Source organism: Adiantum capillus-veneris, chromosome 10, assembly GCF_014529385.1.
Source record: "Adiantum capillus-veneris isolate H3 chromosome 10, ASM1452938v2, whole genome shotgun sequence".
Classification (NCBI taxonomy): domain Eukaryota; kingdom Viridiplantae; phylum Streptophyta; class Polypodiopsida; order Polypodiales; family Pteridaceae; genus Adiantum; species Adiantum capillus-veneris.
In genome coordinates, this window is record NC_140940.1 from 76865119 (window position 1) to 76893085 (window position 27967).

The 27967-nt window shown below is 43.6% G+C and overlaps 1 protein-coding gene across 1 annotated transcript in view; it reads left to right on the forward strand.

Moving 5' to 3' along the window:
* Positions 1-18221: 18221 nt before the first annotated feature.
* The window catches only part of LOC147449097 (uncharacterized), a 28970-nt gene continuing 19224 nt past the window's right edge, over positions 18222-27967 (forward strand). Inside the window, exon 1 of the mRNA XM_086521672.1 lies at positions 18222-18377. The gene's annotated coding sequence lies outside the window, so the exon portion shown is untranslated. The remainder of the gene's footprint in view (positions 18378-27967) is intronic.

The following is a 27967-nucleotide window of genomic DNA, read 5'->3' on the forward strand; positions in this document are numbered from 1 at the left end:
ACATTTGAACAATAAATTAGATAAGACATCTAAACCAAAATTTTATTTTTCATTGATATGGTAATGTACAAAATGTCAGTCTGCTACAAAATGACAACCAGTATTTGTACAAAATACCAGTTTGATACAACCTTAGCAATTTGATACAAAATAGGATTTAGCTTGGAAAAAGATGTACTATTCCTTCTAGTACTTCTTTACATAAAACTTTCTTCTCAATCTTCCTCGCGACCTGCAATCCATATTGAAAAATAGGAAAAGTAAGAATAGACCACACAAAAATTTCTCCATAAAAAGAGACTATTTCCTACATACCTTCTTTCCAGCAATTTGAAAATTTAAGATCCCCACTTTTTGGGTCTCTTATAAGAATTAGAAGATTTGCTTTCAATATCTATTTTTGTCAAATTTTGATTTCAGATGCTTGATTGACAGCATTGTAAGGTTTTAAAGTAAAAAGCAAGGTCATTTCCATGTTCCAGTAGGTCAAACGGATGTTTGGTTCCATTTTGAGAAAATCCACTATTTTTAGTTTTTTCATGCTTTTAGGTGCTTTTTTGCAAAAAGCAAGGTCGGATCCTTAATCTATGTGTTCCGAGGAAGTTATGGTTCCATTTTGTAAAACTCTACTTTTCACACTATTTTTAGCTTTTCATGATTTTTAGTGCTTTTTAGTGAAAAGCGAGTCTGCTTTCTTATTTTAGTGGACAAGGGAACCTTGTGGTTCAATTTTAGTAAATTTTACATTTTTTTTTCTTTTTACGCTATTTTTAGCTTTTCTTTCTTTTAGGCACTTTTGAAAAGCAATGTGCTTTTTAGGAAGATCTAAGCATAAAATTATTAATCATAGTCTCCATAAGATTTAAAAACGATCACTCAGAGGAAAAACAGGACTAAACGGGATTTTTACGGGAATTATTTTTATAAAAAGAAGTACCATATATACGTCGGGGCAGTACGGGAAAGTCGTAATTACGTCAAGATATCACGGTGCGGCATAGTCTAGCCAAGGTTCCATTAGTTGGCCGGATATTGTTCAATTGATCAATTTACTGTAAAAATTAGGTGGTAAGTGGGAGAGTTGACCACCAAAAGCAAAGGTATGTTTTTAGCAAAGTTCACAAAAAGCTATAGCTATTCCTAGCCCAAAAACTAGCGCTAGTTTTTTGCTTGGGAGTTACTCCATCTTGGCCCGCTCTTAGTGTCATCTCTCTTCACTGCATGATCCGCTCCACTTTGCCAAAGGTGCTTTGTTAACCCTGCTCTTAGTTGCATACCCTAAACACCCTTTTATTGTGTGTATACCTCGCTCCGTCACCCAAGCCCTCTCTCGCCCTACCATCTTGTGTAGATCAGGACCCGCTAGTGCATGTTGTGTGGGTTCACCCTTGCTTCACAACCTCTCCCCCTGCCGATATCTTTTGCGTTTAAGATAATAAGAGATTATTATCTTGAATCAACCAATGCATGCTCACTATTTATCTTCGACATTGGTTTTATCTTTGGAGTTATTTTTTACTTCATCTTTGGCGCTGCTTTCTTCTTGTGCTTTTACTAGGTATCATTTCCACTAGGGTGTGGCTCTGTCAGCCAATCCCCCCCCCCCCCCCCCCCCCCCCCCCACACACACACACACACACCCCACCACTAAATAGTGCTCCATCGCCGATCCTAACATGGATGCCAAGATGTTGCCCATGGAGGAGGACATCCAAAAATTCTTGCAAATGCTTGTGGCGAGGAGACTGCCACTGTAGGAAGGCATCGTGTCGATGGACAAAGGGGATGGGTCAAAACCGTGAGCATCAACCATTGAGATTTTGATAGATAGAGCATCGACAAAGGGACAGACCCAGGTAGAAAATAAGGAATGTTTGACTGAGAAGACTCTCCCCATTAAATAAAAAGATGAAGTGGTCAACCTTAACACTAAAGGATATAATTTTGAGGTAAAGGCACTCAAGGTTGGGGAGCCTCAAGACACAATTTATACGAATGCTAAAAAGTTTGCTATCGGCTCTGATTCTGTCATAAAAACTAATATCTAATTCTCCCAAGTGATTTTCTCATGTTAAATTGATTTAATATGGGAAGTACCAGAGGAGTGAAAGCTAGAATATTGGTAAGGCTGCCAGACCGGCCTCTGTCAGGGATCCAAAGGAGGGAAAATAGGGATCCAAAGGGGGACAGCCTTCAAAAGAGTAATGTGTTTTGATGGGGCTTAAAAGACCTAAGGTTCAGCTCCATTAAGACTTCCATAGGCTAAAGTTCCTAAATTTAATTGTATTGTCCAATGGCCAAAGTAGGGGAAAATTGGATGATCATGGGAAGACTAAAAAGTCTTCCCACGTCCCTAGGAAGGAGAGGGCAAGCCCTAATAGTAGGGGATGAGAGAGAAACACACACACACACTCCCAAGCTCTCCCCAAAGGGAAGAATGGACACATGGCAGGCTGCTAGGCCAGTTGCCCCCAATTTCCCCTTAAACCCTATTGGATGGCCATAGAGGTGGACCAATGAAAATTAGGCTAGAGTAAAATTAGTCTAATCACTTTAAAAATGCTTGATAAAAGAACCAATAGAAATTAAGCTTCCTAGAAGACTATTGGGGGCAGTCTATCAAGGGGTCCAATGAGCATCCAGCAGCCCAATGGCTTGCCTGATTCCTATTGGCCGGAAGACAAAAAGGTCCAATGAGAGTTTAAATAAAATTATTTAATTACCTAAAGCTCTCACAAAAGGGGAAAGGGGGACACATGTCACAAGGCTATCAATTATGCTTCTAATTTGTGATGGCTAAGCTCTACAGGGGCCAATGGGAAGCCAGCATGAGAAATTTGCAAGAGGGCTCGACCAAGATGAGAGAGAGGGCTCCATTTTACTCTAACACATTGTTACACACACACACACACACAACTCATGTGTGCAAGAAGAACTCCATCTCCTTCTCCAAGCATTGAGAAGTGGAGGCCTACACCAACAACTCTTGGCTATAGAATGCAAATCCAACCAAGATCCAAGCTTCAATGGCATGCTCATCTCCTCTGCCATGCTAATTACTAAGCTAAGCTATGCTATTAGAGTGATAATGTGAGGAGAATACTTCTTTTTCGTAAGATACATCTTCTTCCTCTCAATCTATCCTCATTCCCTGTTAGCTCTCACCATTTTTGAAGGTGTGTGAGGTCTTGGGCCTGAGGCTAGGACACTAGGTGTGTTTTTTCCAAGCATAATTTTGTGCATGAAGCTTCCATCTTCATTGCACCAAGTAGTTTTGTCAAGGAACACAAAGATTGTATTGTACAAAAGTCTCCTTTGATGGGAGAAGCTATAATACAAAGCCTTCATGGAGGGGGGACCGGCTTCATGTAAATCCGGTCCTCATCTGTTGTCAATTGTTCTATTTCTCTCTCTTTTCAAGTATTTTCAATGCTAAATTAGCTAGGTGTAAATTGCTATGTTGCTTTCTCAAATTAAGTACTCTCTCTATGTTCATTAGGAATTTGTTCTTAATGAAATGCTCACTATGTTATCTATTTTTTCTACACACAAGTTACTAGTGCATTAAATGCTACATTGGTATCAGAGCTATTGGTTTCTCTTTTCTTGCTCAAGAAGAGAGGTCCTCAAGCTTGCTACAAATGGTTGGTATTATTAATTGCAAAAGAGTAAGTAGATTAGGGTTTTTTCATCCTTGAAGCATGCCTGCTTTATGCAGTTAACGGGGATACCGTCGAGAGATATGGTCTCAATAATGGAGTCCTACGGGGATGGCTTAACCATTATTGAGCTATTAGAAGCTTGACAGGAACCGGTGCTATCTTGGCTCTGTTGAACCCTCTCTTCTATTCCTTGCAATTAATAATATTTGAGCCACGGGTATAGATGCTTGAGTGCTTATCTTTGAAGGTGAAGAGGAGTAGCAACTAGGGCTTGAAGTGCCAAACTACAAGTAAAAATTTACACCTAAAATTTACTAGTATGGTTGACAAGGGAAAAGAGATTGAAATGAATGTTGATAGCTTTGATTTTCCCTATGCTTGTAAACTATCTTGTTTCTAGACTTCAACAAGCCCTGGGCAACCCATCCCTCCAAGGAGAAGTGCTACAGCAATTGTGCACCCATGGTATTCTCCAAACTCCCCACCATGAAGAGAGAGTACCTAGGAAAGCTCTTGGTGAGACTTCCAAAAGAGAACTCTCTCCAATAAGGGAAGAAGAGGAGGATCCGTACGAAGGGCTCAAAAACTTACTACTTGATGAGGCATCTCTCTCCCAAAGGAGAACCCAAGTTTCAACGGTAGAGCCCCCACCAAAAGAACGAGAAATAAATGAGTCTCCTGCCACCTTGACAGAGATGGCTCCACGAAGACGGCAGGCAAAATGCTCTCCAACACCCCCTAAACGGAGAAGACTATCTCATACTTCTCTACACCATAATTCAAAGAGGGAAGAGAGAAAACAAGAGAAGAAAAAGGCGAGAAAGAGGTCACCCTCTTCTCCATCTTCTTCGTCCTCTTCCTCTTCTAAAGAAAGTGATGGTGCAGACAAGGAGGAACAAGGGAATAAAAAGGCAAGAAAGAGGTCACCCTCTTCTCCATCCTCCTCATACTCTTCCTCTTATGAAGAAAGTGATGGTGCAGCTCTTGAACCATCTAAAAGAAGAGGCCATAGGAAATCCAATGCGCCTAGAAGAGGTCGTCCAACTCAAAAGGTTCAAAGAGGGAGGAAAGAACATCTCTTTCTTCACCTAAGATGGCACTTTTGGTGCTACAGACAAAGTCTTGGCCTTTATCCAACAATTCGATGTGGCAATTGAAGATGAAGGCTTCATGGAGTCCTCTAAGCTACGCCATGTAGCCATGCATTTTCAAAAGTCTGTCAGGCAATGGTGGTCTATCCTAAGAGCAAACGGTGAAGCTCCACAAACATGGAAAGCTCATGAAGCAGTTTTTGGCTACCGATGCCACATACAAAGTACTCACCAAATGAAGAATCTTAAAGCTCTCTCCCTACGAATTTATCCACAAATATGTAGACAAGTTTTGGGATTTACATCTCAAAGCCACTTTCTTCAAAAAGATGGATTTTGGAGAGCAAAAACAACAATTTTGTGCGGGTTTAACTGACGATATGGCGGAGTATGTTAACTCCCAAAGGCCACGCACCATATCTGCGGTCATACACCATACCATGGTGGCTTCAAGAATCAACTTCCAACAAGGGGCTAAGAGAAATCTTAAGCCACGGAAAACAACGACCGTAACTAGCCTAAGGGGAAGGACAACATCCAAAAGTCTCCCAAAGGCAATGTCAACAACAACAAAGCTAAGGAGAAGGGAGTTTATAAAGGCAAAAATAAACTCTCTCTTGAAGAGCTAGAGCGTTATCAAAAAGATAACCGTTGTTTCAAGTGCGGGGAGGAAGGGCATGCCTTTCGTGCTTGTCCCCACAAGAATGCACATAATGAGCCTCCTAGAGCTACCTTGGTCAAAATTCAAGAAGAGGATGCTCATCACAAAGGATCTCCTCTATGCCATGCTTGGGGAAAGGTAAGAGAACATGATGCTTTCATTCTCTTTGACCTGGGTTCTACTCACAATTTCATATCCACAAAGTTGGCCACCAAGCTAGTCATCCAAGCCTATGAGATGGGAGATGTCCTATCTGTCGATGGTGCTTTCAAGGGGCAAGAAGCCTCAGTCACTCCTTTAATTGGGAAATTGAGACTCCATGTCCAAAGCTATGTGGACAAGGAGGATTTATTCATCTCTCCTCTCAAGCATGAGGATGTAATCCTAGGGGCACCATGGTTTGATCGCATGGCTGCCAATGTTAAATTCCCTAAAAGGCAAACCTACTTTAGGTTCAAGGAATAAGAGATGTACATAGATGCTAAGGAGTTGGGTAGTACCATACCCATTGTACATAAACAAGCTTTCAATAAGTCAATAAAGAGCTCTATTTCCATGTACATGATTTTTGTTAAAGATTCTCAAAATGAACCTAATGTTTTAGCAAAGAAGATATAACTAATCAAAAGGAATTATAGTCATCCAAGTTCCTCAAGGGATTCCAAGATGTTTTTATTGACAACATCTCTTCTGAACTACCTCCCAAACGAGGGGATGACGACCATGCAATTGAACTTCTTCCAAGAAGCTCACCGCCTAATAAACCTCCTTATCAAGTTTCCCAAGCTTAACAAGAGGAGATTATGTGGCAAGCACATGAGTTGGTTGAGAAAGGCATGGTTAGGCCTAGCTCATCTCCATTTTGTTCACCAGAGTTATTAGTGCAAAAGAAAGATGGTACATATCGTATGTGTGTCGACTATAGAGCACTAAATAGGATCACTATCAAGAATAGGTTACCCATTCCATGGGTAGAAGGCCTATTTGATAAGCTACAGGGGTAGACCTACTTCAATAGGATTGACCTAAAAAGTGCTACCATCAAATAAGGATAGTTGATCAAGACATTGTAAAGACCGCATTTTGTACTACGTTTGGTCTTTATGAGTACATTGTCATGCCTTTTGGCTTGACCAATGCACCGGCCACATTTAACCGCCTGATGGAGAAGCTATTCAGACCTCACTGAACCTTTACTGGAGTGTTCTTTGATTATATAATCATCTACTCTAATTCATTAGATGAACACAAAAAAGACCTCCAGGTAATATATCAAGTTTTACGAGAGAATAAACTTTATAATAATCAAAAGAAAAGTGAATTTTTCTTACAAGACATTCAGTATTTAGGTCACATCATCTCTTAAGATGGCATCCAAATGGATCCATCAAAGTTAGAGGTAATAAAAGGATGGCCTAATCCAAGGAATCTGCATGAAATAAGAAGTTTTATAGGTATGTGTGCATACTATAAATGCTTCATAGAAAAGTTCTCACGAATTGCGGGACCATTACATGACCTAACAAAGAAAAATGTTAGGTATATATGGTCCACCAAGGAGAACAATGCTTTCGAAAAGCTTAAAGAGAAGTTTATCTCTCAACCTGTGCTTACATTGTCGGATCTCTCAAAGCCATTTGAGGTCGAATGCGACGCTTGTGGTGATTTCCTTGGATTTGTCTTGCTCCAAGAAGGGCATTCCATAGCCTATGAAAGTTGAAGGCTTGACCCTATTGAGCAAGCTCTAGGCATATATGAGAAGGAACTCTTAGCAATTCTACATGCTCTAGGTTCATGGAAGCACTATTTACTTGAGACTCCTTTCATTCTGCAAACGGATCACCAAAGCCTTAAGTACTCCATGACGTAGACCAAGCTCTCCGACAAAAAAATGAGGTGAGCAACCTTTTGCAATTTCATTTTCATATTTCTCACATTACTGGCAAGCACAATCAAGTGGCCGATGCACTCTCAAGACGACTGAGAGTGAACGCGGTATCCATAGCAACTCACAATGATCTATCTTCTATGATAGATGAGTACGCTATCAATCCCGATTTTAGAGATGTAATTTCAGCCATTGCACTAGGGAAGAAGGAAGAACCATTTACCCTACAAAATGGTTATCTTCTCTATGGCAATAGACTCTGCGTTACTAACTCACTACGTCAGAAATTAATGTATGAATCTCATGCCTATCTCATGCTCCTCCTTATGCGGGGCATATAGGGATTCAATCTATACTAAAAGGGATAGGAACATTTTTTTATTGGCCTTCCATGAAAGCCAACATACAAGAGTTTGTTTCAAAATGTGTGGTATGCCAAAGAACGAAGTTTGATAGAGGGAAGCACCCTGGATTGTTTCAACCTTTTCCAATCCCTAATTCACCATGGGAGAGCATATCCATGGATTTTATCTTTGGATTGCCCAAGTATATCCATGGGAATACAAGAATATGGACGATAGTACACAGGCTTTGAAAACAAGCATATTTCATATCTTCCAAAAAGACTATCAAGGCCCATCAAATGGCAACCCTCTCTATATCAAAAATCTTCAAATACCCCTACTTCTCTTGCCCTCCTCCAACGTAAGTAAAACCAATGTGTGCCAGCTAGAATATGAAGATAGTACCTCCTATGCCTCCAAGAAGTTCACCAACAAAGAAATGATCAAGTTGAGATAGATTGAAGCTCCTTGTGTGTTGATTAGAGCGCGAAAACAGATGGAGAGATCCTACAATAACCAGTAATTTTTGGAAGGGTCTCTTTGAGAATTTAGGTACAAGGCTAAACTCCTCTTCGGCCTATCATCCCCAAACGGATGGCCAAAGTGAAATAGCTAACCTAAAAATTTTTGATCTACTAAAATCTTATGTCACAAAAGTATATCAAAAGTCCCAATGGGAGAAGTACTTATCTTTAGTGGAGTATGCTTACAATAACACTGTACATACTTCCACAGGAAAAGCACCTTTTGAAGTGATAGTGGGAAGATAAAAAAGTCCTCTGCTACTCAAGGTACATGGGAAGATCTTCGCTGCAGATGAATATAGCCGAGACCTGCAACAATTTTTTCAAAAGATTAAGGATGTTATATCCATCTCTCAGCAAAGGCAAAAGGCTATTGCTGATAAGCACAGAAGAGCCCTAGCCTTTAAACAAAATGATTGGGTCTTGCTTAAGTTTCCCAAGGCTCGATTAAGGCACATGATGGGCAAGAATCCTACAGGACATCAAAAGTACTATGCTAAGTTAGCAAAACGGTACTATGGTCCCCTTCAGATTCTTAGGCCAATCAATGAGATGACATATCAACTCAAGTTGCCCAACCATTGGCTCATATACAATGCTTTCCACATGAGCCTACTAAAGCCTTACAAAAGAGATCCACCTCAAGAAACAATCATTGAAGACCCACAGAGATCGAGGACCAAGAAAAGGTGTTGCAGCCCGAGTCCATTCTCCGACATAAAGACAAGGTATTGAGAGGCAGTAAGACTATTCGACGATGAGTGTGTTTTATGCGCGAGCTTTCGATTTTGAGCTTTTGCAATCAAAACCACTTTTGCGAGCTTTTTTATTTTAAATTCAGAGCCTTTTCTAACGACACAAAAAAATTAATCCAAAACAAAGACATCAGAATTATACACAACAAAAAACATCTATCATCTCGCAACAAATTGGCTTAAGATTTGGAGTCTCTTTTAACAATACACACCAAAAACATGTAGAAGTTTCCAAAAGCCCCAGGTTTGAGCTTGTACAATCGTCTAGATAGATACCACAAAGCATGTTTCTCTTACTAAAAGGAATTCAAGTGAAATCTCATGTGTCCAGAAAAGCTACTTCACATCCAATACATAAGAGAAATCTCCTTCAATGCATACCTCTACATGACATTATATAAGATTTAGGTTCACTACACCATAGGTTTTATCTTTTGCGGGTTTGCCCGAATACAAATGCAAGGTCTGTGGTAGTGCAGGAGGCTGATGAATGACCATGTGCTCTATTTGTTGAAGCCCTAGAATATGCACATACACATAGTACATGTGCTTACATGCCAAAAACGTTTCATGTGTAGATTCTCTCTTATGAAAATAGGGACAGGTGCAACTAGGTTCTACCTTAATGTGTACATCATAACAACTCTCTGTCAATACTCGAAAAACTATGTGTTGTTCACTTTCTAGTTTCTCGTCCAAGAACGTTGCATCCATACTTGCAACTGACTCCAATATCTTTTGTGCTGCTTTGGAAATACCATGTCTCCACTTACGCTTCCTGCTAATGGAGGCTCCTTGTGTAAGAGCAGCATTTGTATTGTTCATGTGGCATAGTGGTGTTGCAAAATCTGCAAATTAAAATCCACATTGTACCAAGTTGTCACTCTCTTCCTTTGATAAGTTGGTTCCAATATCCACTTGCCAGAAAGTAGGAACGGCATGTGAGAATTTAACTTACCTCTATACTTTTTGTGTGTGGCCTACTTCATAATTACAGAGCCATATCCACTGTGTAGTTGTCTTGTCTTTAAAAGTTCTCTCAAACCAAAAACAGGGAGCAGCCATTCCCACTTGACGGCTCTGTAATTTGTTACCACAACTTTTCTTCCCTACCATTCCAAAACATTCCTCATACAATTGGCTGGCATCGTTCATAAAGCCCACTCTCTGCGGGCAACTTCGACCTCTTGAATACACATTGCTGAATTCTCCCCATGCTGCACTGGAATGCTCTCTCTTGCTTCATTGTCACTGAAAACATATTCTTCTTCATTATCCTCTCTACCAAAATATATATTCCGTGGTCTCCATGTGGTTTTGTGTTGTCTTGCTTCCATTACATATCCAGGTTTATGTGAGCGTGTACCGACTGCACTTGTTTTCTTCTTCCATTGTACTGTCCCTTGTCACCTTCCATCACAAGCTCCTCATCCAAAGGACTACCAGCAACCAAACCTTTTAATGTACTGGCAAAATGAGTTGGATTTGGATATTCTCTGCGTTTGGAATTGGCCATCATTGTTTCTATGGAAGGGCCCGTTTTGATGTATCTGCTTGTGGTGTATCCCAATCTTTTTACACATTGAATATATGCATTCAAAACATCACTGACACATGCATCATAAAGTGAGATTTTGCGCTTACCACCTTCACCTACCAGCCAACTAGCATGGATGCTCTCTGACAAGTTTATACTTGGAATTCGAGCTTTCTCCCAGGGACTCTTATTGACCTATAAATACAAAATGATTAAAACCATATATATGTAAATCTTTGTTTTCATGTATTTAATAAGAACCAAAAAAAATGATTGATATACCATTATCTCAGCGCTTCCACAATGGGCAATCCATTGCTCCCACCAATTAAACCATCTCTCTAAAGCCTTTTTATTATCCCTGTCACATATTTCACCCACCATTCTCATATTGTGTAAGCTATACAGGAGGCCTCATTTGTAGTCTTTGCTAAGCGCCATGCTTCACACATTTCAATGTGATGCATTTTTCTATCTGTAAGCGACATGTATTTTTGTGTGTTTGTGTAGACTCTGCTCCCAACGGAAAAGACACGAGTGCTCCCTCCCCTCCATTACATTATGTAGTCCTCCATTGTATACAACTCGTATTGCCAGCTTAGCTCCGGCTTCATTAGACATAAGTCCAACAAAATCTGCTGGTTCATGCCCACAACTCTCCATAACTGTGTTTAAATTTCTCCAAAACAAGATTTGTGTTTCTTCATCTTCTTCTTTACATTCACATATTGCAGTCACCTGCAATGCTTGCATGTTGTACACATAGAATAAATAAGTAATAAAAGGTGTCTTATATCAAAACATGCTATCTAACATATTTTTATAATAATAGAGCACTGCATGTCCCCTTTGACATCATATCCACCTTTACTAACTTTGGTACTTCAACCTGCTCTTCTTCCACATTGGCTATCACCACATCATCAGCTGAACAAGAAGGCATCTTTACCTTTACCATCACTGGCTCATCAGACTCGGTCTCCTGGCCATAAGATGCAGATTCCTCCAATCTATCCTCCTGGCTTGTCTCCCAGAAACTTGAACTAGTCTCTTTATCTTCATCAGCATCATACATTGACTCGGTATCAACATCGTCATCCACTAGCTGCTCCACAAAATCTTGACCATTTCCACGACTTTGAACACTTTCTTCATCTACTTCCAAGCCCTCAGCATCTGCAATTGAATTGCACTCTTCTACTTTTTCATACAAACTCTCTACAAGAACAAGCTCTACCTCTTCAATCTACTCTAAAAACCCAACATCTGCTACCTCTTTGGCACACTGGATCACTTCAACAAGGGGCTTATCCTCTTTGACAAGCTCATCCATCGCTGGCACATGCACTTCATAAACTGGAAACCTCCAAGGAACATAATACATCGTTGGCCTTACCTCAACATGCTCTGCACTTCGAACAACCGGCACCACCTTTGACTGATCCACACACACGCTCTTTCAAAAGATACACAAATTGCTTCAAGAAAATGCTAACATTGGGAAGTGGGAAAGGGAGACACACTCGGCACACAATCAGCACGCCTCTCTATAGCCCAGGATATACAAAGCACCCCTAACCACTAGAGTTCACCTTCAAAACTCGACAATCTCACAAGCAAAACACCATTTGCACACAACCGTACGCACACACTCGATGCGACAACACAAACAGAGCCCAATCATCCCCAACAGCTTGATTCACGGCCTTCACCACACACACAACCTCTCTCAATCCCTCTGTGCTCCACAGACCATCGGGGGACACAACTGGCGACACACGCCCAAAAACACACGCACACAACAGAGAAGAGAAGGGGAAGGGGGGAACCGACATGAAATGCATAGCAATGATGACTTCTTTATCATCAACAAGACCATTTACAAAGACACTCCAAGCCGGCACACCCTCTGCTAGTCCAAACCATCAATCCACAGCCATATGGCTATGCATCAGCACCATAGCCGCACCTCGACAGCGTACAACACTTGGTCCTCCCGGTTCGCTTGCCTCATAAAAGAACCCCTTCAATTTTGCGAGAATCCCCTTTTATAGGGCTTTACAAAGCTTTAAAAAGAAAAAAATGTTTTTTTGCTTGTGAAGGTCTCCTTTTGGTCTTTCTTGTGCATTGTATACACCTAGCATGCCACATTTAGCATTCCATTGCATGCTTGCCCCCTTGAACTACTTTCCACCTTATCGGCAAGTGAACCGTCCACTGCAGGCCTCGGGACTTCAAACCCCACATGATCAACCCCTAGGGGCAACGACGGCGCCGTCGTTGCCCCTCAAGGTGCTCTCCAAAAGACTTGGCGCATGACACGACCCCACGACATTGCCACGCCATATTGTTTGCCGCTCCGCGCAACTGCCCATCGCCTCTGTTATGCCAAAACCTGCCACTGGCCGCCTGTGGGCGCCAACTGCGCCACCCACACGCCCACACAGTTGCGCCCATTAAGGATGCCATTTTTGGGCTCAAGGGGAGCTCCCCTCACATCTCTCGTTGCTCATCAAGGCCCCACGCTACATTACTTATACCATTAATAGTGCCCTCATTTTTCCCCATGTGGGTTATAGGGCATCCATGTGGTGCTCTCACAAGACTCCAACCCCCAAAGCCTTTAGAATTCCACCAAAAACTTCAAAAAGAACCATTTTTTATTTTTCGGCATAGACCTTCTCCCATAGAATGCTCAGAGCTTTTGTTCCCAAGCCGTCAAAACTATCTCAAACTTAGCATATCCGACTTTGACTTCACTTGTTATCTCCGCATTCCGACCTCCGCATGGCCTTGAACGACGAGCAGCAAAATGGGAAAAAACATCAGATCACCTGCGGTCGCCTAGATCGTCGAAACTCAACTGGCCATATCAAGCACCCAGGTTGACAGGCAGTCACTTCCTACTAACTTCACACGGTGCATACCACATCCTAGAATCCCGTCGAACTTCAAAAATCACCATATTGCACGCTCTCCAAAGCAATCATCAAAGTGGCCTAGAAGCCCCTGTCAAACATTCATCTGCTAATATCTCTCTCATCCTGGCTCCCATTTCCAATCTGAAAAGACTAGCAGGCTCCATAATTCAAGCACTACGCATCTATATGTTGAAACTAGCTCAAGCTACTTGGCACCACCTGCCCTTCCGTCTCAGATCTGCAACCATCTCCAACTTTAGAGCTCCATATCTTGGGCTTTGTAGCTCTGTTTGATGTGTCGTTTGGACCTGCTCCTTCAAAACTTCAAGATGTACATATCCATGCCAAAATAATTGCACTATGAACATCTTTACCTACAATCATAATTGCCCTCTCTAGAGCCTTTTTTGGCCTATAAACCACATCTGCCATACACACCCGTTGCTACCTGTCTGCCCAGGATCCCTGTAGCTGCTCTAGTTCTCTGCCATGTACCTGCTAGCTTGCACGTACTTGATTGTACCACTTTCTATGGTTGACACACTTTGGGTGCACCAATGTGCTAATAAGAGGATTGAAATATGCAAATGCCATCAATGTACTGCAGGTAAAGACCAGAAATACCTTACCATCACTGTATAAGCAAAGATAATCCAGGAAGAGAATAATTCACCTATCACAGAGCTCTAACCTAGCACACAACCACAACAAAGTCAAAGAAGAAGAAGACCTATACATGATACAAAACATCACATAGAATTTTCAAATAAGAGAGCACAAGCCTAGGCACCACAGGATAGGCTTGAGGCCTCAAAGTTGTCTCAGTGTTTGCCTGTGACTATGACTCGTGCTTGTTGCATTAGCACTAGCCACTAACCCATGTCAAAAAATAAGAGAGAGAGAGAGAGAGAGAGAGAGAGAGAGAGAGAGAGAGAGAGAGAGAGAGAGAGAGAGAGAGAGAGAGAGAGAGAGAGAGAGAGAGAGAGAGAGAGAGAGAGAGAGAGAGAGAGCCATTATAGATACGATCACATTGTGCACATCTATGTGACTTGATTTCGGATTCTTTGTGCAAACTGAGGGGGGGTTTGGAAGGGTAGAGTTTTTATGTGCGTGCCTTATAGTCTTTGCCTTTTTCCTCATCAAACCCTTTGTTTCAATATAGCAATCGACAATAAAAAAACTCCAAAAATATAACGTAGCTATTTAAAAGGGCGCAGAGATGTGTACTCCACATGTGCGCGCACGCAAGGGCACGTACTTAAGTACTAATACCTCTTCACTAGGCCGGATAAACTTACAATATGGTTAGAAACACTACACCATGTTAGTATGTGCTACACATTTTCAAAAAGAAAAGATTAATGAGCATCATCTGAAGATGCTATCCCACTGGAATTCCAAACAGCGACTTGAAGGCTCTCTCTCTCTCTCTCTCTCTCTCTCTCTCTCTCTCTCTCTCTCTCTCACACACACACACACACACACACACACACACACACACACACACACACACATCAAAGCTCTCTCTGCTTAGAGCACGCACAAGAGCCTTGGGCAGAATCTGGTGTACGAGGCTAGAGAGAGAGAGAGAGAGAGAGAGAGAGAGAGAGAGGGATTGATACCTCATCTCTGCAAGCACAAGTCAATTGGCTATGGTGGTAGATATGAAGGGCGGTCTGGAAGAACAAGAGATGGAGCACGTCCATTTGCCAATTGGAGGAGGAGATGACGAGAAGACAGAGCAGCAAGGTGAGGCAAATGCAAATGCAGGCATGCGCACTGCGGAGGATGGCTGAGGCAGCACAACCAAGCGCCCAGAGGGGGAATAAAGGAATCTTGACACTAATGGAATTTCATTTCATTCGTGCGAGTATGTATGCATGTTAATAGGGGATCTTTTACCCCAATAAAAAATGAGCTAACACCTCCTAAATGGTTCTCCTCATGGGAGTGGACCCTTGAATGGGCACACAATGGAATCAGCCCTGACTTGAGTAGACCCGTGAATGAGCGCATATTAAAGGGTGAGAAGTAAATTGGACATGGTGATTTTATTCACCTCTATTGAAGGCCCTCTTCACGCTTCTCTTTCTCTATCCCCCTCTGTTGCGGTAGCTATACCCGCCTCCACTAGACCCTAAACCATCATAACCTCTATTGAGGCGGTTGTATTCGGTGTAATACACTCCCAGATCGTGATGATACAATAAACGAGGAGTTTATTCCTCTTAAACTTGGCCCATCCTTTCACGATCTTGTTACCCTTTCCCCCTCCCCCTTGTTCCTACTATAGCATGTCGTGCGCTTAGACAACCCCCTCCACTCAAGGTAAATCCCACCCTACCACTCTCCCTCTCAACCCCCACCATACAAGTAGGGGTGGCTGTATTAAATTTCTGTAAAGTAATACCCACTGAGTACATGGATCTTGGGTGATTATGTTGCCGTGGACAAATAGGAAGGTTCAAACCCTGTAGCACTTATATATAAGAGGTGAGGGTGCTTTAATAGCCCAAGTACTGGTTTGAGTGCTTTGCATAGACAAAACCACTACAAAAAACAAGTCACCTGCACTACTGAGAATGATAGATAGTTTCTCTTGATGATGGGTTTGCATTGCATTTATCTGCACAATGGAAATGTTGGTTGGCGCAGTTCTGGAATGTTTTGATAAGGTTTTTTTCTGGCCAAAGAAGTGGGGTCGTGTGTTTTTTTGCTAATAATGTGCCATTGATAACTTAGTTTTTTTTTTCATTCCCTACATCTTGCTGACCAAACTGTAGCCTTTTTTTCTACATACTATTTGGAGTGGTTGAAATCTCTTGGTTGTTCATCTATGGGACCTTTCGATCGACGAGTTAAGAGGTTTCTTTTTTCGGGCCTGGCATAGCCTGGACTGTAAGTACAATGGCATGTGAGTGTAGAGGCCTTTGAAGCTTTATTCTTGCTCACGGTTATACCTCTCCCCAGTGTGATAGCTTTCTAGTGTTAAACTAGGCAGGCTAAAAAAACGGTTTTTGTGGATTAGGTTATACTCAATTTTTTTTTGGGGGGATAGGCCTTTGATAACCTTTTGACTCTTTCAAAAGACCTTTTCCAGGTAAAGTTTTAAAATACTTCACAAAGGTAATGGATATATATAAATGATACTAAACGCCTTATGAGCAAAAATTGGGAATAAAGACACTTGGATCGGAAGGGGTGGTGGCCTTTCGATCATTAATTTAATTATTTAAATAAAACTATTTAAGTTAAAAATAAAAATTTGGGATATATAATTACTTTATCTATAACCTATGTTATTGTACTTGAATCTTAAATGAGTGATGACCTTTTTTATTACAAGTTTAAGAAAGAACCAAGAACAATTCACACCTTGAGATTTTTTTCAAAAACAAAAGATAATGATTCAGTTTGGACATTGGTTTTAAGTTAAAAAGGTTGTAAGTTGGAGATGGATAACAACTGATAAAGTCCATTGACACCTATAAAACGCATTCAAGGCTAACATATCTGTTGTCTTGTTTGAATGGATGCAGGTGAGGACTCTATCCTTTCTTGGATTTTTTTTTTGTTTAAAGCAAATGTCTGTCCTTGACATACCAGGCTCTTGCCACTTCATGGAACATACATTTTAGATCGACCATTGTACTTTACACTAGGATGATACCTCATTCTTATAGCAATGTACAAAAATAATTCTAAGACTGAGTCGTTTTTGTACTTATCATTGTCACTTGTCTAAAGCTAGCTGTCTTTTGAACTAAAATGTTCATTTATGTTTTATTATAAAAGTAAAGTAGCTACACACATAGCATGTGATTTCTTGAAGGCGCACACAAGGACCACCAATACAAAGAGAAAGACACACACCTTGCATTCCCAAAACAAAGCATGATTGTATGGATCGATGTGTGTGTGTGTGTGTGTGTGTGTGTGTGTGTGTGTGTGAGAGAGAGAGAGAGAGAGAGAGAGAGAGAGAGAGAGAGACAAACTGCAATTCATTGCACACGCTTCACATGCCCAAACGCCACCCAATAGAGCCCATTGCATAGCATCTACAGAACGTTCACACGAATTTTTTTAATTGGTCTCAACTCCAAAAATGCCTATTCCCACTGCATGACATCCACAAAACCTTCACAAGGCTAATTAATATCAACTCCAAGAAAGCCTGTGAACCACTCTCAAAATTCCTTTTCACAGCCTTTGCCTTAACGGCGTCAACAAAAGGGTTGCAGCGTTCTTGTTGCACCTATTGAAAATGGTCTAGAGCTACACAAGATTTAAATTGAAAGACAATAGGAAAAGATAATAGAAAATCCTCCCTTCCATAGGTGACACGTGAACTTAGTTGAACCCATCTTTCGTAAAGGGGTGCCCTTCAAATCCTAGCCCGGACTTTTTTCATCTTGTCGTCACATTGGACCAAGAGGAGCTCAAACTCCAATTCTAGAAAAATTACCAAAATATCCCTATAATTTGTGTAAATACCCTTCAAATTTCAAAAATTGCCATTTTGGAATGGATTTGCCTCAATCTTTATGACAATAGAGTTCTATCCTATTCACCAATAAGCTCAAAAATAGAGGCAACTATGTCTAAAAATGATGAACGATTTCATCTTATGTGCCCACAATACCATTAAAAATCCTAGTCATATCATCTTCTATTGAGGGAGAACAATTGTCATTAGCGATGTTTGAGAGGTTAATGAGGGAATTTTGGTCAAACATGAGGGGTATATAGAATTTTGGGAATTTCTACAAATTACAGGGGTATTTTGGTAATTTTCCCTTCAATTTTCAAAGGTGTCAAAATAAGATGTAGACACATGGGAATATGTCGTTGCGATGCTCGTTTCATGTGACTCGAAGATGTCAAAAGTGAGTAAAAGGCTAAATGGATAAGGCCCGTGCTGATAGTTGAGCTGCATACAGGCGACAGTATTCAAGCAGCGGGTGGTGGTTGAAGGCCATCAGCTACATCGCCAGGTTCGTTCGCCTCATCTCTGCACCACTCTAATCACCTCTGTGTGTGTGTGTGTGTTGTTGGGGGGGAGGGGGGGCTGCTTTCGCCTATATTGACGTTATCGGTGACTCACCCTAGCCATGCAACTCTGGTCAAGAGATACATCCTTGAGCATCTGATGTTCACGTGCTCAAATGTAGTGTTTAATACGTCGACTGTGGTGTCAGAAAATCCTTACTTTCGCGTGTGAGTGCTCTTGCAGACTTGCACACATTCTGCTGACTTATTTTTACAAAGAATCAGAACTTAGTGCATGACAAGCGTTAATGTCAATGTGCCTTTACAACACACAGATTTACCACTTGGCTCTACATGGCAGTGCCCTGAGACAGATTGGTTCAGTTTTGCTTTGTGCTTTCCGAGTCATATATATTTTAGCTGACCCATCCCCATATATACTGGTTTTGTTTACCTAGGCTGAATACCCACCAAATTGATGCCTGCCCGTCACTTTTGGGGACGGGCTCTTTGCATTACACATCCAACAAAGGGCCCACATGATTTCAATTGCTCCTCCTATCTCCCATCTATCTTCTAGGTGATATATCCTTTTTTTCCCTGAAGAGTATCTTTATCGATCAGGAAAGAAACTGTAGAAGCACATGAACAAGAAAGTGGGTCTCGATACTCACACTTTGTTGTGATCTTTGTCTCAATGGCACTCAGAACATTCCTCTCCCTAATGTGAATCTCAAGAGCCAAAGCTCTCAATCCCGAAGAGAGATCTTAGAGGGTGGAAATTCTTCAAGCTTTCTATGACTCTGATGCTTGAATCCCTCAAGTAGATTCCGAAGCTTTCTCTTGCTACTGCTCACACAAGAGACAACCTACAAAACTAATCAAACAAGAGAACATCACCAGTCATATTTCATTAATGTAGAGCTGCCTCTGTCACAAAGTGATGATGTGGCAACACCACACTAGCTAGGGGAGAACAACAGGCAGCTGGCCATCCTTGAAATTTGCTCGGGGATTCACGGCAGGATTTGTTGTGGGATTTGCGGCAAGAAAAGGGGGCAGCTGTACAGTTGATGTGGCTCCTGCTTTTGGGACATTGTTGATGAAAGTGTTGACTTTCTGTTTTTGTGCATCAGTTCTTGATGACAATTGACTTTTGGTGCTTTTGTACTTGTCAATAATAAGTGTGATTTTTAAAGTTGCTTTTAGGGATTGCTTTTGGACCCGTGCCTATAAAAGAGATGCCAGGGGTGCCGCCCTCTTTTGTCTATCGTGTGATATTCTCTCTCTTTCAAGTTGAAGTGTTTGTTGTTTTGGTTCAGTTCAGTATCCTTCGAGTGATTCACCACCTCGTGAGTGGCTTGTCGGCTACAATGGTATCAAAGCTCATATAATTGTTCTTCTCAAAGCAATCCAAACGGTTGAGGAAGCAACACCTTTTCATCTTTTTGAAGGAGAGGAGAAGTGTAAGGTGCAGCAGAAATGAATGTTGATATTGCTCAAGATAATGTTCCAAACTGTGCTCAAGGGTTCCTTTTACTTACGGAAGGGAGAGCCTTCCGTCCTTTAGAGAGAGAGTGCAATGATCACAAACAAAGTGAATGCCACTGTGAATAAAAGTGTTGAGACTAAGAGAAAGAGAGAGAGAAGAATACGCCACCATGTGGTTCTCAAACCCTCCTCCAAGGGCCCCCCTCTCTATGGCGAGAGAGGTCTATGCTATAGATTGCACAAATCTGGTACAATGGTCTAGATGCAGTGGACTTGCCTACGATATCGACGGCAATGATGACGACGACGACGACGACGACGAGGACGGGCTGAAAACTGAAAACGCTAGGGCTGAAATGCTGAAATCTGCAAAACGTTGACTTTCTGCTAATATCTGACACTGTGTCGGCGAGGATGGCGATGACGATGACTCGACGACGATGCGCTGAAAATGCAGATGCTGAAATCTGAAAACAGTGGGCCAAAACTGTAAATGCTGGCTGACTCGACGATTCGGCAAGGATCTGCTAAGGGTAGGTGAGGTATGTGAGGCTAGGGGCTTGATCTGCAAAGTCTAAGTGCTGAAAACTGAAAACGCTGATGTGCAGGACTGATTTGGCGCCGGAATCTGCAAATGCTAGGCTAGATCTACAAACTGAAAAACGCCAGGCTGATCTGTAGCAAGAACGCTAGAGGATCTGCACTTAAAAACGCTATCTGCTTCTCTTGGCTGAAAACGCTAGGCTATCTTTTGTTGATCTTGCTGAGGAGAGAACACTGCAAGTTGCTGGAACTCCTTTTGTCTCTTCTGCTAAGAAATGCTAGCACTAGGTTTCTGTTATAGTGCCTTAGCAATTTGCCCTACTCACTTTTCTAACAAAAGTCACTCATTAAATAATAAGTGAAAAATGCATAGTTACATGGGACTTCAGGTCGGGGTCGGGAACGGGGACGGGACTGCAAAAGTCAGGAAACAGGAACGGGGGTCGGAACGGCAAAAAAAAAAGAGTTTTTTTGGCATTTTTTGACCTACACACATGCCACACACATAGAGCATCACTTTGACCATAAATTTACACTAAATAGACCAAAGAACACGAGTATAGGCGGAAATGTGCTAATAAAACATCGATGATCGATGGATACAAAATGAGAAGTGCATGCCACAAGGGCTCAAGAGTCAAAAAGCCTAAAGGACTTAGGACAAGCCTGAGGCCTCATGGATAACAAAAAGTACAAAGGGCTATGTAGTAGGTAGAGTCGTAGACTCAAGAGTCTAGACTCGAGAGTCGAGTGATCAATGATCATCAAACTCAAGAAGTGCTCGCCTGCTGAATCTCCATATCGTCGTCGTAGTCGAGGTCGTCAGTGACGTATGAGGGCTCGGGAGGCTCGCATTGGGCTCGAAGTCCTCCTCTAGCTCCTCCAAAAGAGTATCGACCATAGATGGATTCTCTTGTGCCATCTCCCACTGAGTGAAAGGATCTGCCTTGTGTGTGACGCTCTTGGCAAGCATGCGCAAGTTAGCGCTCACAAACACCAAATCATTGGCCCTCTGAACCCCAAGGCGATTCCTCTTCTTAGAGGCAATGTGGCTGTACACACTCCATAGTTTCTCCAAGCAACTAGTGGTACATGCTTGGCTAAGGACACGAACAGCCAAGCGCTGCATATGTGGGCCATAGTCCTCCCACCACAAAACCGAGCCAATCTTGTTGCGATCAAGCTGTGCATCTACACATCCATAGGAGCCCTTCTTTTGCCTGTAGTTGAGTAGCTCGTCTCTAATCTTGCGCCTAATGTCACTGCTAGGCTCAAGGCGCTCCAATGCAAGCCGCCATCCTTTGCTCACCTCCTTGTCGGTCTCTTGACGCCTTCCCTGAAACTCAGGGTCAAGCACATAAGCTGCCGCATCAAGTGGAGAGTAGTATCCATTCCACCTTGACTCACACAAGCCATGAATCTCCGCATACTGAAAAGGGTCAGGCACAAGCTTCTCAAGTGCTTCTATCATCCGATCCATGGCTTCGTAGACTTTGCCAATGCATGGCTGCAAGCCATCCACCACTCGAAGTAGGTGTAGAATAGGTTTGACCATGGCGTCAAGAGTCTTCACCTCCTCCCACCAAGCGGCGTCGTCGGCCCATTCTCGGCATTTCAATCCTACTGCTGATGTAGACTCCGGCATGGCTTGGAACTCATCACTGAGAAAGAGGCCCCTTAAGGCTCCGCCACATGTAGACAAGCGGCCTAGCATAAGCCAATTGAATGCAAATCTTGTCTCTGAATATTTGAGCAAGGACAAGTGGCTCCTCTTTGAGAATTCATGGCGCACTTTTTGATGGTTGAGCACAAAGGAGACAATTCGAGAGGCGTCACCAATGGTGGGTGAAATCCATGACGAGTTCCCTATGTCCTTGAGGAGGTTACTGAGGCAATGCGCCATGCAAAATGTGACATGGATGCTGGGATACATGCCCTCAATGATAGCTCCGGCTGCCCTATTTGACGCCTCTCCATCTGCAACCATACAAAGGACATTCTCCGGGCCGGTGATCTGTATGGTGCTTGTCCACTCCGCAGCAAGCATCTCGGCGGCCTTGCCACTATCGGATGCATCATGTGACTCCACAAAGTACATCTCCCCCCAAGAGTAGGCCACCACCCCGTGGATGGACCGCTTGCGGGTGTCGCTCCATCCATCTACAAGGAGAGAGACGCCATTGGTCTCCCACAAATCCTTTGTTTCTTGGGCCGCTTGCTCCACGGCAAGCTTCTCTTTGTCAAGGAGGGTGGTGCGAAGCCTCTCCGATGAAGGTGGCACATAAGAGGAGCCATATTCCCCTATTTTCGTAACCATGGTTCGAAAGTATGGAGACCTATCCACACAAATTAGAGCATGTTGTGTTAGTATGGAGAGTCGAGAGTCGAGAAGTTATAACCCATTATGAATACAAAATGGAAGATTGCAATGTGCATATGCCAAGGGAAACTCACCGTGAAGCATGGAAGGCAATGTGGTCGTGGAAGAAGAATCGGGCAACCGACCTATCCACCTCTTCCTTCAATTTAGGATTCCAATTTTCGTTGAGAGTGCTTTGGCGATGCGGAACGGAAGAGGACGGTGTAGATGCATGGCTTTTGAAGATTTGAGAGATGTCGTCAAGGTTGGCTTCCCTTTGCTCTCGCGGTGTCGCCGTGGCGGAGGGATCAACGGCAACAAAACGGCCCCTCTTGGCCGCTTCCGCAACCTCATACACCGTGAGCTTCTCAAGAAGATCCAACCTCTTCTCGGGAGCTACATGAGGGCAAAACTTCACCTCGTGACCGGGTTCATGAAGAAGATGGGCTCGCACTTTGTTTGAACCACCCGTTCTCTTGTATGGGCATAGCTTGCATGTCCATGGTCTTGCACCGCCACCTTTGCCACGCGTGCTAAAGTCGACTTCATCCCACCACGACCACGTTTGCACGACGGGCCTCCTTCGAGAAGAACCGGCTTGAGAAGTGGAGTTGGCTTGAGATGACATGATGGTGGAGAGACTCGAGAGAGTAGAGCTTAGAAGTTAGAGGAGTTAGAGGAGAGCTTGTGTGGAGAGAGAGTAGAGGAGAGCTTCAAAGTGGGTAGAAGAGGGAGAGACTTGAGAGTGGAGACTCAACTTTCAAGGGTAGAGTGTAGAGTAGTCAATGGTCATGCTTGAGCCTTGAGCAATGAGGCTATGAGGCTTGAGCATTGAGTAGAGAGGAGAGCTTGAGCTTGAGGGCAATTGGAATAAGTATTAAGAGGCCCAAGGGGGCTTTTATAGCCTCCCAAGGGCCAAGGCCCCCCAAAATGTGGCAGTTGGGCTGCAAAGAGCCGTTTAAAACGGTCATAAACGGCCTTTAACCCCGCCTGAAAGCTGCCATTCCCGTCTGACCCCGTCCGATCCGGCCGTCCCCGGTCCGTCACCCTGCGACCCGCCCGTCCGGCCAGAGATCCGACTGTCCCAAGGCGTCCCCGGCCCGGTTACGGCCGTCCCCCTACCCTAGGGCCCGTCCCCCCCGTCCCCTGTAACAATGGCTGAGATATTGGGACCTTGATTGGATCATCACGGGAGGACGGGTCGCACTGATGGATGGGGAGACATGGAGAAGCCTCTGGTCTCTATGATCTCGCGGATCATTAGAGCCACGGCTTCAGTACCACGTGCCATTATCCGAGGAGAGCTAGCTGCCCCCCCACTAGTGGTTGAGGCACTCACCAAATCTGTCTCCTTCATACACCGCATGTGGGAACTTCTCAGGGACAGATAAACCCGCCTTGCACTTGAGTCCTCTCGACAGTTAGCCATGCAGGGGGATAGAGCATGCTGGTATGGGGAGATGACATCATGGTTTCAGGCGCATGGGTTCAGCATAGTCAGATTGCCCCCCTTCCAGTACTCACTGGATGCGCCCTCTCTAACTCTTACACAGTCCGAGATCACCAGGCTCATCCGCCAGAACTTCACTCAGCTAGACACCAGGAGGACATGGATACAGCCAATACATGAGCTGGGCACGAAGATGGCTTTCTACAGAGCGCATTTTCTCCAGCTTACGGAGGACGGTTTTGTGACGAGGCCCACATACATGGACACCCACTTGTCTCATGGGATACGATGTGCAATTGGCCAGATATGCACATCTTCACACCAGCTGCAGATCGAGACTGGGAGATACAACGGAGTACCAACAGAGGCCATGACATGCCCCATGTGTGACATGGAGCCTGAGACAGGGTTGCACTACACATGCCACTGCCCCGTCTACTATGAGATACAAGGCCGCTTCCACTGCTTGTTTAGAGAGGGGTTTGGACCACTCTCGAGAGTCATGCGGTACGAGGATCAGAGATGCCTGGGTTTGTTTTTGCTCGAGCTGCGTAGACACAGAGAGACTGACGAGAGGACAGGCTAGGCAATCTCAGAGACAGATCACAGACTTATTTAGAGCAGACATTGGAGACCCGGAGGAGCTACCACCACAGCAGAGTTTGTTGCCTTACACTAGAGGCACACTGATCAATCGAGCAACCGAGATGGGGAGATCCAGACGCCCATGACTGCGGAGGACTACACAGCATCGACGGAGGCTGCATCAGAGGATCCGGATCACTTTGGCCCGACATGCACGACGCCTGGCCAGACTACTAACCATGGAGGAGATTGATGAGATCTGTCCGTGACCGATCTCTTGTGATCTCTCTTGTGATTTAGATATCCTAGCTAGCTGCTTAGTTCACACCTAGCAGTTTAGGATTCCATAGCATAGTATTTTTATTTTGTCATTTTGTTACTTTTGTTACTCTGACTTTGTATCAGATCCACCACATTGTAACTTTTTTGGTCTCATAGGTCACTTTGGCCTTTTGAAGACGTTAATATAACATTTCATTTCATTTCATCTCTCTCTCTCTCTCTCTCTCTCTCTCTCTCTCTCTCTCTCTCTCTCTCTCTCTCTCTCTCTCTCTCTCTCTGTGTGAGCTGCGCGCCACCTGGGCTGCACCCTGCTGCCTGCGCCACAACAGCGCGTGGTCTCTCTCAGCTGGACTGTGCCCCCCCCCCCCCCTCAAAGCCCGCAGGTGCATTATAGTGCAGATAGCGCGCAGTCACACCTGCAAATTTTTCGGACTTGCAAATTTTTTCAGACGTGCAGAAATACAGCATTTACATTTTCACATTTTCAGATTTCTCACGAGTTGCAGACCTACAGGGAAATTTTAGAATTTTAGAATTACATAATTTTCAGCATTGACAGAAAATTGCAAAAATTGCAGAAAATAAAAAAATGTATGATTGATACGGGGAACACACATGTATGCATCATGCGGGACAGGGATGTATGTGTGATGTGGACATAGTGGTTTGACTTGGCAGAAGGGCAGATTGTATTTTTGATGGAGGTCATGACTACTTCGCCGGTATGTAAGCCCCATCCGAAGGCAACTTTTGTGCTTACAAACAAGCGGATTACACAAATGGAGAGGGAAATGAAAGACTGGAAAGCAGATATGGAGGGATGGTGGAAAGAGAAGGCCAACCTTCTTCAAATGTTTCTCAACGAAGGCGTGCAGTGGAAGAAAGCAAAAGAGGACCTGCACGCAAAGCTACAAGCACTTGAGGCGGACTCCAAAGCACTTAAAGAAGAGGTCTCAGCTCTCAAGCGAGAACTTGCCGATAGAGCAAGCAGTGGACTAGAGGAGGGGGAATTCCAGCCTTCGGTAATAGAGGAAATCAAGGTCATCAAAGAGCAGGTACGGATGATCAAAGAGGAGGAGAAACAAAAGATGGTAAAGACGTCTTCGTGGATGGATGGGATCACGAAGATGCAAAAGAAGGCGGATGAGGCCAAGAAGTGGTAGAAGTCGCTAAGAAAGGCAAAGGGAAAGAAACCACATCTGTCCCCACTCCTACAATCATCAACATGACTCTAGAAGAAGAACAACAAAGGAAAACTAGAGCTTTGCATATAAGAGTAACCAGTCTAAAAGACCGAGATGATGTGGAAGGGGAAGTTGAAGAACTTCTCCGCATGATGGGTGGTGAGGCTACTCATACAAAGGCATGGAGGGTGGGGAAGAAGACACAAGGCAATGGGGAGACTTCAAAAGGGAGAGCTCTAATCATCCGTTTCCCATCCATGGAGGCAAAGAAGGACTTCTTGAAGAAGCATCCTACACTAAAGAAAACGGGCATATTCCTTGGAGATGACCTCACTCTCACACAGCTTGCGCATATGAGAGAGGTAATGCCAGAGATTCAAGCGGCAAGGGAGAAGGGAAAGATGGCCTTCTAGAGAGATGGCCGGGTTGTGATTGTAGAGCGGCGCTCCACATGACGGTGCGAGACCCGTGGGACCACCCTCAAAGTTGCCACGTGGAATTGTAATGGATCTATGCGACTTGATGTGGGCGCCTTTGAGGATAGTTTCAGGGGAAGAGAGATCGTCTTCTACTCTGAGACACATCAGGCCCATGGGCAGTCTATGCCTCACATTAGTGGATATAGATGGGAGACTGCCTATAGACAGGAGACACGATCAGAGCGCAGAGGGCGGGGATCAGGAGGAGTGGCAGTGTTATTCAGGGAGGAGTTGCTGCCATTGATACATATAGCCCGCAGAGATGAGCAAGCTAGGTACATGTGGGTGAGACTAAGAGCAGAGACAGACATATATCTTTACATTGCTGTTTGCTACTTTCCTCCGAGCACGTCAGTGGCGTATGCACCACCCAGAGGACAGTCCCCTTTCTCTATTTTGGATGATGACATATGGGAGTTCTCTAGAGATGGTGACATCATCATTCTAGGGGATTTCAATGATAGGACTGCCCATCATCAGACAGTATTCTATGATACTTCAGAGGAGATGCTGAGAGAGCTGGATGTTGCAGAGACAGGCCTATCCAGACTATCACAAGATGGAGAACACACTGAGTATGGACGACACTTGATAGACATGGGGACTGCACATGGATTGGCCATCTTGAATGGCCTACAGAGATTTCCCGCCTCAGGGGGTTTTACATGCTTTCCACACAAACATGGAGCCAACACAGTTGACTATGTCATGGCACAGCGGAGCCTCATCTCTAGTATCCAGGATCTCACGGTTGGACCTAGACCTGTTGGTGTGGCAGTGGATCATGCTCTTGTGTCAATGCTCTGTAAAATGCTCATGATGGGTATTGAATGTCATGTTGATGATCATTTGTCACGTGACACATCCAACCCCATGTGTCCGTGGACTAGCTACAGCATGACGAGGGTTCAGTTCAGTCAAGTCAGTCTAGAGTAGAAAGTGATCTGGCACTTTTGTGAGTCTGGTCGCAGGCCGTGCATGTCCAGACACTTAGATTAGATGCATATCCTCCGGTTGCACACAGCATGATTATCAGCATTACCATGAGAATCCATCAGAATCCATAAGGGAAATTTTCAAGTGCATTAAACCTATTTTCCATATTTTTGACATTTTTCACTTATTTATTAAGTGACTTTTGTTGGGAACTAGGTAGGGCAATTTCGCTAATGAAATATATAAGGAAACCAGAGGTAGCACTTTCTGGCAGAAGAGGCAGCAG